The following is a 17028-nucleotide window of genomic DNA, read 5'->3' as shown; positions in this document are numbered from 1 at the left end:
GTAATGTCTCTGCTTTTTAATACGTGGTCTAGATTGGTCATAACTTTTCTTGCAAGGAGCAAGCGTCTTTTAATTTCATGGCTGCAGTCAACATCTGCAGTGATTTTGGAACCCAAGAAAATAAAGTATAGCCATTAGTTCTGCCTAAAATCTCCAATACCCCAACAGCTGTCTCTAGGTCTGTGGCCTTTGTCTCCATGGGGGTCCATAGTATCTTTCCCAGATCTGTGGCCATAGGTCAGTGTTTCTCACACTTGAAAGTTTATGAGAATCCCTTGGAGGACTTGTTCCAGCCCCAGAGTTTCTGATTCAATGGATCTGGAGTCAGACCTGAGACTTTGCACTGTGAACAAGTTTCCACTGATGCTGCTGCTTGTCTGGAGACTACATTTTTAGAACCACTGCCTTATACTATACCCTTAACCTTGGCCAGACATCTCTGAAATGTGGGAACTGAGTGAAGGCTGTACAGTGGTAGTACCACAAACTTACCACCACCACCACCAGAAAATAACTCGAAAGATAGGACTGACTCTATGACAGGTACTGTGATGAACATATTAAATCCATTTCAGGGGAGAATACTGGGACTTAGGTTCAGGAACTTGCCTGGCATACATGGCTGGGCAAGTAGTTGAACCCACATCTTCCTGATTACAGAGCTGCTTCTGGAGATTTAAGTCAGATAAGACTTCTGCATGTTTTTCTACTGAGGTATTCATGGCCAAGAGGAGAGCGAGTTGTACCCCAAGACACCTGGAATGATAGTTTGAACTTGACTCTCTGAACTTCAAGGTGTTTTTGAAGTTTAACTTAAGAGTAATAAAAATGGTGGTACAGGAGAGTGCTCTGCATGGATTCTGAAGTTCCAGAAGCCAGTTAGTCTCAGCTCAACTTTGTCAGTTGCAACTTTGATAGGTCCTTTCACAGACCTGAGCAACTCGGTGATACTCTTAGGCTAGGCTCTCCAGTGAGGTGTGGATATACTTCATTCAGGAAGGACTCTCAGAGAAACCAGTATAGGAGTAGGGCAAACAGTGAAGAGTGGGAAGCCAAGCAAAGGTGTGATTTTTAGGCTGAGTTACAGCTTCCATCTCATTCTTTAAAGAACCCCAGAGGGGAGATAGCATCTCATAGTTTGTCCTGACTTGAGTCAAGCACTCCCACCAGCATTTCACTACTAGATGGATGTGTAATCTTCCTGGTACTTCCAGGCTTCTGGAAATGTGGGGCAAATGTGAAAAACAGAACTTTCTAGATTTAAGGACCCCCTCCCCAGCAATGTTGGATAGAAAAAGAATAAAGAAAAGATTCTAAAGGCTTCTAAGAAGAAAAATAAAACTGCTTCCTTAAAAGGATTTGCACTGGACTTTCAGTAGCAACTTAAGCTACCCAACAGTGGAGCAAGGCCTCCTAAGTTCACAGAGAAAATTATCAACTAGAATTCTGTAGCAGCTAAAATTATCAATCAACTGTGACAGTAGAAAAAAATCTTTGCAAGTTCTCAAAAAAAAAAAAACCCACACATTTTTTTTTCTTTCAAAAGTGTAAGGCATAAGTAATTTTGCTTCACAGAATGTATTTAAAGAACTTACAGACCAGACGTTCCAAATGAAGCATCCACTGTCTGGAACACTGCAGGAGCTGGTAAAACATTTTTGAGGGAGGTCCATGGTGTTGGTGGAATGAACCAAGAAATAGGGAAGTATGAGATTTCAAAACCTGGAGCTCCAGTGCAGATGAGATCAGAAAACTTCGAGAGTGATGGTAAAGGACAGCCCAGAGTGAAGCTGGGTATCAAGTCTTGAAGGAAGCCTAAGTACTGAAGCAGAGCTACAGCCAGGATGATGCTAAGAGAAAAAGAATAAAATAGAATGGGTGAATTACCTGATATGCTTGGCTGTACCTAGAGGAGTTATGCAAGTTTGTCGGAAAGTTAAGGTGTGAATTTGGTATAGACAAAATAGAAAACCAAACAATATAGAAAGAAAAGGAAGTTATCTTGCAGGGGGAAGTAGAGGGAGAAAGGAAATACTAATCATTGAACATGGTTTTGCTTAATGAATATTGATTTAACCTGATACTGTTTTGGTAAAAAAAAAAAAAGATACAATTATCTTGGGTGTTTGGGAAAGGAAACGTATGTGTGGAGAGATTATAAGAGAGCTAAGTCTTCATCTTCCATGTTAGATGAATAGATAACACCTTTAATGGAAAAGTCAAGAAATAGCTGTATAAGTGTGTCATCTAATATTAAGATGAATAGCTTAAAAAAAAGGCAAAAAAATATTTTCAGCTTTTGCTGTGGATGAGGAGGAGTGGGACAGGAGCTTGATGTTATCTTACGGAACTCCACTTTTTAAGTTATATACGTGTATTGGGTTGACCAGAAAGCTCATTTGGGTTTTCCCATAATGTGTTACGGAAATGTCTGAACAAACTTTTTGACCAACCTAATATTTCTTTGAGAAATATAAATACCAAGAACATAAGAGCTATTTTTCTTAATCTCACCTGTGCTTTTTAGCTGTGATTTCACCATATTCTGTTCTTCATAGTCTTATTCCTGCTTAGTGATTAACAAATGTTCTTAGAGAACATCTATGGAATATTACCTAATGATAGAAATAATGTCATTTATAGATAAATTTTGTCAGCATATTTCCTCATCAAAAGTGTGGCTTGATACATTCCTTATATTCTAATAAGTAATACTAAATTAGGATTTAATGACATTAGTTTGGCCGAATAGCTGTGTCATTTAAAATCTTCATATGGTGTAATTTAAATAGTTGTGCCTTTAAAAATATTGAGTAAAATAATGAATATCAGAGCTATATTTATTAAACTTCTACCCAGAAAGGAGGGGAGATTCCAGTTAAAATAATTACAAGTAAAAAGATAGATGGTTAGAATACAGTGAAGATTGGTGGAATCACATATATAAAGCAGAATAAGAATATACTTGTTGTTTTTTTTCATGGCAGTGGCTCTAAGATGCTCCAAGATTCTATAATGCTTCCAAGTCATTGCAACCAGTGGTAACTAATAATTATATAGAACATTAAGTCAACTAACTACTTGTTACATAAACTGTCTCATTTAATTCTCACAATCTCTCTTCAAGTTAGATATTATTACTACTACATTTTCAGAACAGAAAATAGAAAACATTGCAGAGAGGTTGAGTAACTTCCCCAAGAATGTAGGGTTGAGAAGTAGGATAATGATAACATTTATTGCCCAAGCAGGATACTTTTGGTGGGAACCAGCCAGTTAAGATTCTAAGACAAGAGAGAGAAACCAAGACTTACCTGTGGGATTTATGATCCCCAGTTGATAAGGGATTGAATCTTGTCTAGAATTCAGGTTCTTCTGCAAATTTGTGCTCTTTCTGCTGCCTTGGGCTAGTGGTACCCTTTGTTGTTCAGTTGCTCAGTTGTGTCTGACTCTGCAACCCCATGGACTGTGGCACACCAGGCTTCCCTGTCCTTCACCATCTCCTGGAGTTTGCTCAAACTCATGTCCATAGAGTCAGTGATGCCATCCAACCAGCTCATTCTTTTTTGCCGCTTTCTCCTCCTGCCCTCAATCTTTCACAGCATTAGGGTCTTTTCAGTGAGTCAGCTCTTTGCATCAGGTGAAAGTGAAAAGTGAAGTATTAGGTGCTCAGTCATGTCTGACTCTTTGCGATCCCATGGATTGTAGCCTGCCAGGCTCCTCTGTCCTTGAAATTCCTCAGGCAAGAACTCTGAAATGGGTTGCCATTTCCTTCTCCAGGGCATCTTCCCAACTGAGGGATTGAACCTGGGTCTCCTGCATTGCAGGCAAATTTTTTTTTTATGGCCAAAGTGTTGGAGCTTCAGCTTCAGCATCAGTCCTTCCAATGAATGTTCAATCCTTTAGGATTGACGGGCTTTGATCTCTTGGCTGTACAAGGGTGGTACCCTTCATGTTAAATGAAACTCCCCATTCCCTAAATATACCAATAAATGTTAACTGATGAGTGGCAAATAGTTGTTTCTGTCCATTGAGAGAACCCTCGAGGCAGTGGGTAGAGTGTCTGCATATCCATTCTGGAGTTTCAGGACCGAATCCATTGCTGACTCCCACCCAAGATGCCACTTAGTAGCCTGAAAACTCAAAGAGAGGAAGTGTCTGGAAGGCATTCAGACACAGTTGACAAGTTCCCAAATAGAATATGATAGAAGAGAGAATTGGAGACAAGCATGGACAATTAAGTGTGAGGATGGAAGTGGATGGCCAACTGTGAGAAGGATCCTTAGCAGGAAGTGCCTAATACCACCTTTGTTCCCTGAGTTTCTTTTGTTACTTTTCTCACAAGCCTTTTTTCTCAACGGATCCCTTTCCTCAGCACTTCTGGCTGCCCTTTTGGGTGTACTGTTCACTGCACATTTCATGTTTGTTTCCATCCTACACATTTCCCAGAGAGCCTTGCTTGCAGCAAGACTGCAGCAGCTCTAAGCTCTTCATCTCCACTCCCTTTTCACTAATACTGATCTGAATAATAGGCAGACCTGGCAAACAGAAGATTCCTAATACATATTCACAGAAGAGAGGAAGGGATGCACATGAACTGTTTTTAATTTCACAAAACTAAATAATCCCCTTTATTGGAGTCTCAAGAAGGGACAGCCCACGTTTTAAAAGGAGCTCCTATCAAAATGTGTTTTAGCTTTTCTGGGTCTGACAGCAGAGCTACTTAGGATCTTGGGATGAAATATTTGGTCGACAGGTTACTTGGTTGGTCATGAATTCTGTCACATTTTCATACACCGTCAGCCTCATGACAGCCAGTGGATGGTAAAATTCTACCACTTTTACATTACAAAGTGAAAAATGTGCCCAGCTGATGACAGGTCAAAATGATCTGCTTGTGCATTTCTGTGCTGACACACAGAGCTCTCTCATTGTTAACGTTTAAGAGACCCTAAAGGAAACTCTATGTTTGGACTTGTATAGTTTCAGACATCTGAAATGATTTTTGTTTTTAAAATAATCTGTTACTTTTATATTCATGCAGCTGATAAAGTCTTGTTTATGTTTCTCAATCTTTATCTCCATCTGTTGAAAACTTATATTCACTTTTGATAAATTGAACACTGACAGATATAGATAATCAGTTGTTAAGAATTCCTTTTTTGTTTGGAAGGAATTACGCTGTCCTACAAATAAGAACTTAATGTAGAAAACCGCTCCTTTAATTACATATTAAAATACCATTCCTCAAACAACTGTTAAAGTAAATATTTATGAATAAAAATATGTAGAGGAATAGAAGAATCAAAGCCAGTTTACAGTAAGTATGCTTTTACTACAGCTAAGAAATGAGTACCTCATCACGTCCTTCCTAGGGTGAATAAACAGATACCTGAAGAGATAATTAAATCAGAAATTAGAAGGAAGATGTACCCTCAGTATTTGTTTACAGCATACAATGATTTAATATTTCTTTTCATTTTAGATAGCATGAGCTTTTAATTAGGTGGTACACAGTATGGGACAGCTGTTTCTGACTCATACTATTGAATATTGACCAACATATAAACAACTCCCTATCAGTTTTTTTAGCAGTCAGAGGAAAGCCCCCAGTTCTTGGTGCAGGTAACTTATTAGAGATTCTAACTAAAACTACTATGTAAATGGCTTTTGACATTTAGCTTTCAAGCTTGAGGCATTTTTTTTTCATCAGGCAAGCTGTGTTCTACAAACCATTCAATATCACGATAATCCAAGTCTATACCCCAACCAGTAATGCTGAAGAAGCTGAACGGTTCTGTGAAGACCTACAAGACCTTTTAGAACTAACACCCAAAAAAGATGTCCTTTTCATTACAGGGGACTGGAATGCAAAAGTAGGAGGTCAAGAAACACCTGGAGTAACAGGCAAATTTGGCCTTGGAGTACAGAATGAAGCAGGGCAAAGGCTAATAGAGCTTTGCAGAGAATGCACTGGTCATAGCAAACACCCTCTTCCAACAACACAAGAGAGGACTCTACACATGGACATCACCAGATGGTCAGTGCTGAAATCAGACTGATTATATTCTTTGCAACCAAAGATGGAAAAGTGGTATACAGTCAGCAAAAACAAGACCAGGAGCTGACTGTGGCTCAGATCATGAACTCCTTATTGCCAAATTCAGACTTAAATTGAAGAAAGTAGGGGAAACCACCAGACCATTCAGGTATGACCTAAATCAAATCCCTTACGATTATACAGTGGAAGTGACAAATAGATTCAAGGGATTAGATCTGATAGACAGAGTGCCTGATGAACTATGGAGGGAGGTTCATGACATTGTACAGGAGACAGGGATCAAGATCATCCCCATGGAAAAGAAATGCAAAAAAGCAAAATGGCTGTCTGAGGAGGCCTGACAAATAGCTATGAAAAGAAGAAAACCAAAAAGCAAAGGAGAAAAGGAAATATATACCCATTTGAATGCAGAGTTCCACAGAATAGCAAGGAGAGATAAGAAAGCCTTCCTCAGTGATCAATGCAAAGAAATAGAGGAAAATAATAGAATGGGAAAGACTAGAGATCTCTTCAAGAAAATCAGAGATACCAAGGGGATATTTCATGCAAAGATGGGCTCAATAAAGGACAGAAGTGGTATGGACCTAACAGAAGCAGAAGACATTAAGAAGAAGTGGCAAAAATACACAGGAGACCAATACAAAAAAGATCTTCACAACCCAGATAATCATGATGGTATGATCACTCACCTAGAGCCAGACATCCTGGAATATGAAGTCAAGTGGGCCTTAGGAATCATCACTACAAACAAAGCTAGTGGAGGTGATAGGGTTCCAGTTGAGCTATTTCAAATCCTAAAAGATGATGCTGTGAAAGTGCTGCACTCAATATGCCAGCAAATTTGGAAAACTTAGCAGTGGCCACAGGACTGGAAAAGGTCAGTTATCATTCCAATTGCAAAGAAAGGCAATGCCAAAGAATGCTCAAACTACCGCATAATTGCGCTCATCTCACACGCTAGTAAAGTAATCCTCAAAATTCTCCAAGCCAGGCTTCAACAGTATGTGAACCATGAACTTCCAGATGATCAAGCTGGTTTTAGAAAAGGCAGAGGAACCAGAGATCAAATTGGCAACATCTATTAGATTATTGAAAAAGCAAGAGAATTCCATAAAAACATCTGTTTCTGCTTTATTGACTATGCCAAAGCCTTTGACTGTGTGGATCACCACAAACTGGAAAATTCTTCAAGAGATGTTAATGCCAGACCACCTGACCTGGCTCTTGAGTAATCTGTGTGCAGGTCAGGAGGCAACAGTTAGAACTGGACATGGAACAACAGACTGGTTCCAAATAGGAAAAGGAGTACATCAAGGCTGTATATTGTCACCCTGCTTATTTAACTTATATGCAGAGTGCATCATGAGAAACACTGGGCTGGAAGAAGCACAAGCTGGAATCAAGATTGCCAGGAGAAATCTCAATTACCTCAGATATGCAGATGACACCACCCTAATGGCAGAAAGCGAAGAACTAAAGAGCCTCTTGATGAAAGTGAAAGAGGAGAGTGAAAAATTTGGCTTAAAGCTTCATATTCAGAAAACTAAGATCATGGCATCTGGTCCCGTCACATCATGGCAAATAGATGGGGAAACAATGGAAACCATAAGAGACTTTATTTTTGGGGGCTCCAAAATCACTGTGGATGGTGACTGCAGAAATTAAAGATACTTACTCCTTGAAAGGAAAGTTATGACCAACGTAGACAGAATATTGAAAAGCAGAGACATTACTTTGTCAACAGAGGTCCATCTAGTCAAGGCTATGGTTTTTCCAGTAGTCATGTGTGGATGTGAGACTTGGACTATAAAGAAAGCTGAGTGCCAAAGAATTGATGATTTTGAACTGTGGTATTGGAGAAGACTTTTGAGAGTTCCCTGGACTGCAAAGAGATCCAACCAGTCCATCCTAAAGGAAATCAGTCCCGAATATTCATTGGAAGGACTGATGTTGAAGCTGAAACTCCAATACTTTGGCCACCTGATGCGAAGAGCTGACTCATTTGAAAAGACCCTGCTGGCTAGGAAAGTTTGAAGGTGGGAGGAGAAGGGGACAACAGAGGATGAGATGGTTGGATGGCATCACCGACTCAATGGAGATGAGTTTGAATAAACTCCGAGAGTTGGTGATGGACAGGGAGGCCTGGGGTGCTGCAGTCTATGGGATTGCAGAGTTGGACATGACTAAGTGATTGAACTGAACTGAAATTTAGCTTCCAGCGGAATCACCTTGGAAACCTTATTAAAACATGGGTCATTGTGCTTTACGTGGGTCTGGGGTAGAGTGAGAGAATTTGCACTTCTAAAAAGTTCCCAGATGATGCTGATGCTGCCATTCTAGGGACCACAATTCCAGAACCATTGCTCTAGACCACCATATTGCTGGAAGCAGAAAACTTGTCACCAGGGATTTCCAGCTTGGTCTGTAGAATGAAAAATCCTGATGGTCTTTTGGAAAGTTCCTGCTTCCAGTGATCACTTTTAAGATTTGTCTCTCTCTCTCTTTTTTTTGTTTTGTTTTGTTTTTGTATCCAAAACGTGTTTATTGGGATAGTTCCCCATTCTTCTTGATACAGAGTACTTTTAGTGCTGCTTCTGTCTGAAGGAGTATCCTTTGTAGCCTTGCTTTTCCTCCTGTAGGCTGGCAGAGGACAGCAGAGCAGCCAACACACAAAACTGCTGTTTGTGCATGGCTAAAGATGGTGGTGATGTTATAGCATCCTGGGCATTTCACATCCATGAAACAGGAATTGGGGCTCTGCAACAGGCTCTTCTTATGTTTCCTGTTGTCTTTTGGAGAGGGATACAGGAGATCCTTTGGGAGAGGCATGTTCTCATGGGGAGGTTGTCATTGCTGGAAAGCTTTTTTTCATTTCTTTTCTTTTTTTTTTTTTTTTTTTGATGGGGACCAGTTTTGAAGCCTTTATTGAATTAGTTACAGTATTGCTTCTGCTCTTTTATGTTGGGCCCTAAGGTATGTGGGATCTTAGCTTCCCCATCAGGAATCAAACCTGCACCCACTGCATTGAAAGGTGAATTCTTAACTGCTAGTTTTCCAGGGAAGTCCCATTTTTTTTTTTTTGAAGATTGTATTTGTTTAGAGAAGTTTTAGTTTCACTGGAAAATTGAGAGGAAAATACAGATTTCTGCACAGACTCCCTGCCCTCACATGTATAGCCTCAACCATTATCAACATTCCTCACTTGAATGGTGCATTTGTTACAACTGATGAAACAACATTGCCACATCATAATCACCCAAAGTCCATAGTTTACATTTTGGTCACTCTTAGTTCACAATATCTTTCATGATTTCACTTTGTATGTCGTATTCTGTTATTTCTGCAGTATCTCATTGATATTCAGTGTGGGAGGGAATTACACTTTTGTTTTAAATGAATTCTTTATAACTTCTCTAAACTTCATTTGTTTAATCTCCATTCCATGGTGCACTGTTCAGAACATCACTGGCTTTCAGGGCTGTCACATTCAGTGTAGATGGCAAGATACTGATATATGTAATCATGTTTGATATTCACCCTCTCCTTACAAGAGCAAATGGACATTTTCTTTTTTAAGTGAATTGGTGCTATGATTAGGTATAAATAAGCTCCCAGTTTTTTGGATAATACCATTGACAATCCATTGACAGCATTCTTGGGTCTGATCAAATAGCACCAATGCCCAGAATAACCATTTCCAGTGGTATAAACCAGACCGCACACCAGACTTCTGAGTTATTTGTGTTGCCTTGTTGAGGTGACAGAGGGAAGCATCTTTATGAAAAATCGCTATCGTATATCCATTGTGTAGTCACAGCAACAACTCTCGTTATCACTGTCATCTTGAAGAATATATATTAACCTCAGAGACCTTGATAAATGACCCTTTGGGGGAAATTAATATCTTTAGGCGAGTCAAATATATTAATCATTGGTGCCACGGACAGAGTAAATTTCCTTCTTGCTGCTGTGGCAAATACTGTAAATCCTTGCAAGGTCCACAGGCAACATTTATGGCCTTCTAAATACTGAGCAATGCCTGCCATTCACTGGAATGGGAATAAGTAACATCTCCTGACTTCAGGTGTTCTAACATGTTAGGAAAATTGTCAAAACCAGTGCTTCTCAAGTTGTAATGTACCTGAATCACCTGGAGAACCTATTGAAGATCTGGGGCTTTCCCTGGTGGTCCTGCAGTTAAGAATCCACCTGCCAGTGCAGGGGACGTGGTTCAATCCCTGGTCGAGGAAGATCCCACTGAGCCCATGATCCACAACAAGAGAAGCCCACACTCGCTGCCACTAGAGAAAGCCTGCATGCAGCAGCGAAGACCCAGCACGGCCAAAAATAATATGTGGGATGAGACCTAAGATTCTGCATTTCTTAGAAATTGTAGGTGGTGCCAGTGTTCCACTGAGTGGTCCTTTGCTCAACACTTTTGAACCACCTGCTTGCATAGAGCATCCTTTCTTATACCCTAGCAAGTCCGGTAGGAGAAGGCAATGGCAACCCACTCCAGTACTCTTGCCTGGAAAATCCCATGGACAGAGGAGCCTGGTAGGCTCCAGTCCATGGGGTCACTAAGAGTCAGACACGACTGAGTGACTTCACTTTCACTCTTCACTTTCATGCATTGGAGAAGGTAATGGCAACCCACTCCAGTGTTCTTGCCTAGAGAATACCAGGGATGGGGGAGCCTGGTGGGCTGCACAGAGTCTGACATGACTGAAGCGACTTAGCAGCAGCAGCAGCAAGTCCGGTACTGGTATAGCTCTTCACCCAGAAGCTCAGTCTGGTCACCTAAACACGTTGCCCTCTTCTTGACGTTCTTTTAGTAAAAACATTTCTGCTTACTCTGTGGACAAGATTCATATTGGCAACTATTGCTTTTATGTCTGTGTCCTTTAAGAACTTTTTACCTTGGTTGTTAGGTCAACTTCATTTTCATCAGAAAATGCTGTTGGTACACAGGGTTATTGTTACCATCTTTCTAAATTCCATATATATGCGTTAGTATACTGTACAGCAAAAGAGACACTGATGTATGGAACAGTCTTATGGACTCTGAGAGAGGGAGAGGGTGGGAAGATTTGGGAGAATGGCATTGAAACATGTAAAATATCATGTATGAAATGAGTTGCCAGTCCAGGTTCGATGCACGATACTGGATGCTTGGGGCTGGTGCACTGGGACGACCCAGAGGGATGGAATGGGGAGGGAGGAGGGAGGAGGGTTCAGGATGGGGAACACATGTATACCTGTGGCGGATTCATTTTGATATTTGGCAAAACTAATACAGTTATGTAAAGTTTAAAAATAAAATAAAATTAAAAAAAAAAAAAAAGAAAATGCTGTTGGGGGAATTCCTTGATTTTCCAGTGGTTAGGAGCACAGATTTTATCTGTGGTCAAGGAACTAAGATCCTGCAATCCTCACAGCGCTGCCAAAAAAAATTGCTGTTGGGGGAAGAGTTGTCGTGAATGTCCGATTAAAGGTAATTCCATAACACCGTGTTGTTGTTTGGTTGCTAAGGTGTGTCCAACTCTTTTGTGGCAACCCCATGGACTGTAGCCCACCAAGCTCTTCTGTCCATGGGATTTCCCAGGCAAGAGTAGTAGAGTGGGTTGCCATTCCCATCTCCAGGGGATCTTCCCTACCCAGGGATCAAACTCAGGTCTCCTGCATTTCAGGCAGATTCTTTACCACTGAGCCACCAGGGAAGCCGCATAGGATTGTATGAGAGAGGCAAACCCCAAATTCCAAGGAGAGACTTATGATGCAAGCTCTGTGCTATGCCATTTAATGATGTTCTCGGAAGACCATAGCTTTCCTTTGTGAACTTCAGCTTGTGATCAGTGATCACTGGTGCATGACGCCAAGTACAGCTTTAATAAAATGGTTTCATTGCTGGCTTTGGTCTTGGGTGAAACAGGAGTGATGAAAGATACTGTTAGAGCCTGTATGGAGCCATCACTCAAATGGTTCTATTCCCAAGGAACAGACAAATTACTGTAACCTAACAGGGATTATTTTAAACAATGAAATCTGCTCAGATCTGAGGGTGGAAGCTGGATTCCTTTCCTGGCTTAATATATCTGTTACCAGTGCTGTTAGCTGTAGCTGATTGAAAACCTGACTATGGTGGTTTCAACAGATTGTTGTTGTTGTTGTTCTGTCGTTCAGTCATGTCCAACTCTTTGTGATGCCGTAGACTGCAGCATGCCAGTCTTCCCTGACCTTCGCCGTCTCCCAGCGTTTGCTCAAACACATGTCCATTGAGTCGGTGATGGCGTCCAGCCATCGCATCCTCTGTCACCCGCTTCTCTTCCTGCCTTCAATCTTTCCCAGCATCAGGGTCTTTTCCAGTGAGTCAGCTCTTCACATCAGGCAGCCAAAGGACTGATGCTGAAGGCTTCAGCATCAGTCATTCCAATGAATATTCAGGGTTGATTTTCTTTAGGATTGACTAATTGGATCTCCTTGCAGTCCAAGGGACTCTCAGGAGTCTTCTCCAACACCACAGTTTGAAAGCATCATTTCTTCAGTGCTCAGCCGTCTTTATGGTCCAACTTTCACATCTGTACATGACTAGAAAAACCGTAGATTTGACTATACAGACCTTTGTTGGCAAAGTGATGTCTGTGCTTTTTAATACACTGTATTCTAACATATAGAGAGGTCTGCCATCGGATGGCTGCTGGTATTGGTACAATGAGTTGGTGATGTCAGGGACTTTCCCAGGTCATGGTTACAGAATCCGTGGGAAAGGTCCAGATACCATGTTTACATTCAAGATAGGAAGCAGAGAAAAGGCTGTGCTGAGTATGTCTCCACTGATCAGGGAAGCAAAAGCTGTCCAAGACATTTCCAAATTTCTCCTTGTATCTGTTGACCAGGAGTGTTGTATGGCCACACACGGGAGACTAGGAAAGCTTGCCTTTATCTAGGCCACCTTGAAAACTGCTGGGGTTCTGAAGGGAGAAATGGATATTGGGTAGGCAACTAACTAAATTTCCCTGCCTCTATTATTCAACTTTGCTCTTTTTTTTCCCCCTGCAGAATCCAATATTCAGTACTAGGAAAGAGAGTGAGTGTCTGCTGCAGGTAGGGGATGGGTTTGGCAGAGGGAAGAAGCAAAGGTCAGCCTTTCAACGTCCAAACTCCATTTCCCCCCAGTGAGATAAGTATACAGATTGGGTTTTGAAGGCACAAACTGCACCTAAAATCAAGAGGAAAGGTAAACGGACATCACACTGTGCACACAGAGTAGTTTGGAAATTCAACAACGGAATTTCCAAAGTCATAAATATGGTGGTACCCCTTATCCTCCAATGTCATTAGACAGTTCAAGTGTTAAACAGCTTATGTTGTCAGCTTAGTGAATCCCTAATGATTTTGAAAGAAGACCTTGTAGTATTAATTATCATTAGTCTGCCTCTCTGGACACCCAGATTCTTGATAAGGAGCAGTTGATAAGGTCTTTTGATAAAGAATGAAGCAGCATAGAACGTGAACATCTTGGGGGTATTACATTCCTTTTAAAAATGCCCTTTAGACATTGACTCTTAAATAATGAGGGTCTTTCCAATGCTATTACTATATACTTCCTGTTGATTTTTAGATGAAGTTTTGCATCAATTAGAGTTAATTAGACCTGCATTAGATTAGGGTTTTGCCCACTGTGGAGCTGGATAACTGCTTTTTGCTGCTGCTTCTTCATTTAACCTTATTAAAATAATTTAGTTGCTAGGAGTTCATTCTTCTTTTAAAGAGGAAAGAAAATACAGTTTGGTAGGTGACAGAATGATGTATTTCTCTTTTTTGATTAAAAACTGTGTGTGTATGGTCAAGATCAGGCTTTTCAGCTTGGCTTTGTAACATTTTGAAGGTGATTGCTTTGTTTAATCCTCTGACTCTGCTTTATGCCTCTGAATTAGCTCGTACATTTTTATCTGTAACCTGGTCACTGGATGAAAGGGAATGATGATTTCTCCATTGTGCAGATTTCAGAATTTGGAGGGGAAAAGTGTGATAAAAGACAACTTTGCATTTTGTTTCATCTGCGTAAAGGATATAGAAGTGTTTCATGGATTCCCATAGAAAGTCTGGCAGAAGATGGAGGTTGGAAAGAGAGATGGATGGGCTTCTTTTGCTGTGTCTTTAAACAGGAGATTAGTTATTCCAGAGAATTTCCTTTTGCCCTTTCCAAAATGAATGCAGAATAGCTTGTGTCAGGGTCTAAAGGCCGGTTGGGGTCCTGGTGGGATTGTGTGGCAGAGATGAGACAAAGAGTTTTAGGATTTTTCACAAGAACCTCCTGGTAGATGGCCTGAACTCACTCACCCTTGGAGAAGTGAACATCACAGTGCTGGGCACTCACTTCACATGGGTGCCTCTAACCTTATTGACAGACTTGTAAGCATGACTCTCTCTTTTGTGTTGGCCTAGAATTTGGAACCTGTTTCCATCGTAGCATTTGACACTTTGTGTCCTGAGTTCTGACAGGGCTGAGAAGATTTCTTTCTTTCTTTTTTGTTAAGATTTTCTTTTTTTGATGTGGACCATTTTTGAAGTCTTTATTGAATTTGTTACAATATTGCTTCTGTTTTCTGTTTTGGATTTTTGGCCCTGAGGCACGTGGGATCCTAGCTCCCTGACCAGGGATCGAACCCACACTCCCTACATTGGAGGGAAAGTTTTAACCACTGGACCCCCAGAGAAGTCCCTGAGAGCTCTTTGAGGGCAGACCAAGACCTCAGAATCCAGAGGACAAGGAGTGTGTTCTGTCTTGCTTTTCACAGTACATGGTACCAAGTAAATGGATGCAAGATTGAAGCAGCCCACTGCAGTGTTTCAATGTGAGTTTGTCTCTCATTTCATGATCCTTATTTTCATGGGGACATTAGGTCTGCTTTCACTCTACTTCTTTGACTGGTGTCTAGAGAGTTCTTGGTATGGATTTAAAAGGCACTTGAGGGGGGTGGTCCTAAGATAATGGAGGAATAGGATGGGAGACCACTTTCTCCCCCATAAATTCATCAAAAGAACATTTGAACACTGAGTAAATTCCACAGAACAACTTCTGAATGCTGGCAGAGGATATCAGGCACCCAGAAAAGCAGCCCATTGTCTTCTAAAGGAAGTAGGAAAAATATAAAAGATAAAAAGAGAGACAAAAGAGATAGGGATGGAGATCTGTCCCAGGAAGGGAGTCTTAAAAAAGAGAGAAGTTTCCAGACACCAGGAAACACTCTCACTGGCAAGTCTGTGGTGAGCCTTGGAACCACAGAGGGCAACATAACCGGGAGAAAAAATAAATAAATAATTAAAACCCACAGATTACGTGCCCAACGATAACTCCCAGTAGAGAAGCAGCACAGACACCCGCAGACGCCTGCATCCACCACTAGCAAGTGGGGGCTGGGCAGTGAGGCGCAGGCTGCATTGCTTACAGTAAGGACTGGGCCTGAATGCCCCGAGGGCAATCTGAGGGAACTAACTTGAGATAGCAAACCATACTGTGGGATAGCTACCCTGCGAAAAGCCCTAACCTAAGACACCTCCAGGCCCACTCACAGAACAAAGGACTGAACAGAGCTAGCCGGCTGCGGACCGGCACATCCCCCTCTGGAGACAGGCAGGCAAGGGCAGCCAGAGCCAGAAGGGGGCGGCCGCAATTATCTACCAAACTGCAAGCAGCCTTCGTTGCTAACCAAGACTTCTTGGGATTCTGGACGGTCGACATCCACCCGAGAAGGTGCACTGGTTGTACACCCAGAAAACTGAGCGGCAGAGAAGTGGGAGGCGATAAGTCGCAGCAACTGCGCTCACCAAACAACTGGTCACCTGAGCTGCTCAGACCTGGGAAGGGCTCAAAACGCTGGCCCAACCTAGTTTGCGCCTCTGAGGAGTACCTGAGTACCTGAACCTGAGTGGCTTAGACCTGGGAAGTGCATGCAGCCCAGGGCCAGCCTCAGACAGTTCCCAGTAGAGCAACCTAGAGCCTAAGCAGTGTAGACAGGGAAAGCATACACGCCGTGAGTGGGGGCAAACCCAGTGTGGCTGAGACACTGCGAGCTCTCCCCACAGATGCCAGTGTTATTTGTTTGCAGCGTCTCTCCCTCCCCACAGCACAACTGAGCAAGTGAGCCTAAAAAAGTGTCCACCACCGCCCCCTTGTGTCAGGGTGGAAATCAGACACTGAAGAGACCAGCAAACAGCAGAATCTAAAACAGGGAACTACCTTGGAAGTGACAGATGGAGAAGTCTTGAGGCTACTGTAAGAACAAGACTGAAAACCAGAGGCAGAAGGCTTAAGTCCAAATCCTGAGAACACCAGAAAACTCCTGACTCCAGGGAACATTAATTGATAGGAGCTCATCAAACGCCTCCATACCTACACTGAAACCAAGCACCACCCAAGGGCCAACAAGTCCCAGAGCAAGACATACCACGCAAATTCTCCAGCAACACAGGAACATAGCCCTGAGCTTCAATATACAGGCTGCCCAAAGTCACTCCAAACCCATTGACATCTCATAACTCATTACTGGACACTTCATTGTACTCCAGAAAGAAGAAATCCAGCTCCACCCACCAGAACACCGAAACAAGGTTCCCTAACCAGGAAACCTTGACAAGCCACCCGTCCAACCACACCCATAGCCAGGAAACTCCACAATAAAGAGAACTCCAAAAACTGCCAGAATATGGAAAGGCTACCCCAAACACAAGATGAAGAGGCAGAGAAATACCCAGCAGGTAAAGGAACAGGATAAATGCCCACCAAACCAAACAAAAGAGGAAGAGATAGGAAATCTACCTGATAAATAATTCCAAATGATGATAGTGAAAATGATCCAAAATACTGAAAACAAAATGGAGTTACAGATAAATAGCCTGGAGACAAGGATTGAGAAGATGCAAGAAAGGTTTAACAAGGACCTAGAAGAAATAAAAAAGAGTCA

General features: G+C 41.8%; 2 protein-coding genes and 1 pseudogene across 2 annotated transcripts in view; 1 reads left to right on the top strand and 2 right to left on the bottom strand.

The window, feature by feature from the left end:
• LANCL3 (LanC like family member 3) overlaps positions 1–17028 on the top strand; it is a 114421-nt gene that overhangs the window by 17189 nt on the left and 80204 nt on the right. The gene's annotated exons all lie outside the window — the stretch shown is intronic.
• The window catches only part of PRRG1 (proline rich and Gla domain 1), a 466522-nt gene that overhangs the window by 375137 nt on the left and 74357 nt on the right, over positions 1–17028 (bottom strand). The gene's annotated exons all lie outside the window — the stretch shown is intronic.
• On the bottom strand, positions 8499–8890 carry LOC129640138 (40S ribosomal protein S27-like; annotated as a pseudogene).

Source organism: Bubalus kerabau, chromosome X, assembly GCF_029407905.1.
Source record: "Bubalus kerabau isolate K-KA32 ecotype Philippines breed swamp buffalo chromosome X, PCC_UOA_SB_1v2, whole genome shotgun sequence".
NCBI classification, from domain to species: Eukaryota; Metazoa; Chordata; class Mammalia; order Artiodactyla; family Bovidae; genus Bubalus; species Bubalus kerabau.
Note: the sequence above shows the minus strand (reverse complement) of the source record. Positions and strands in the feature narration are given on the sequence as shown.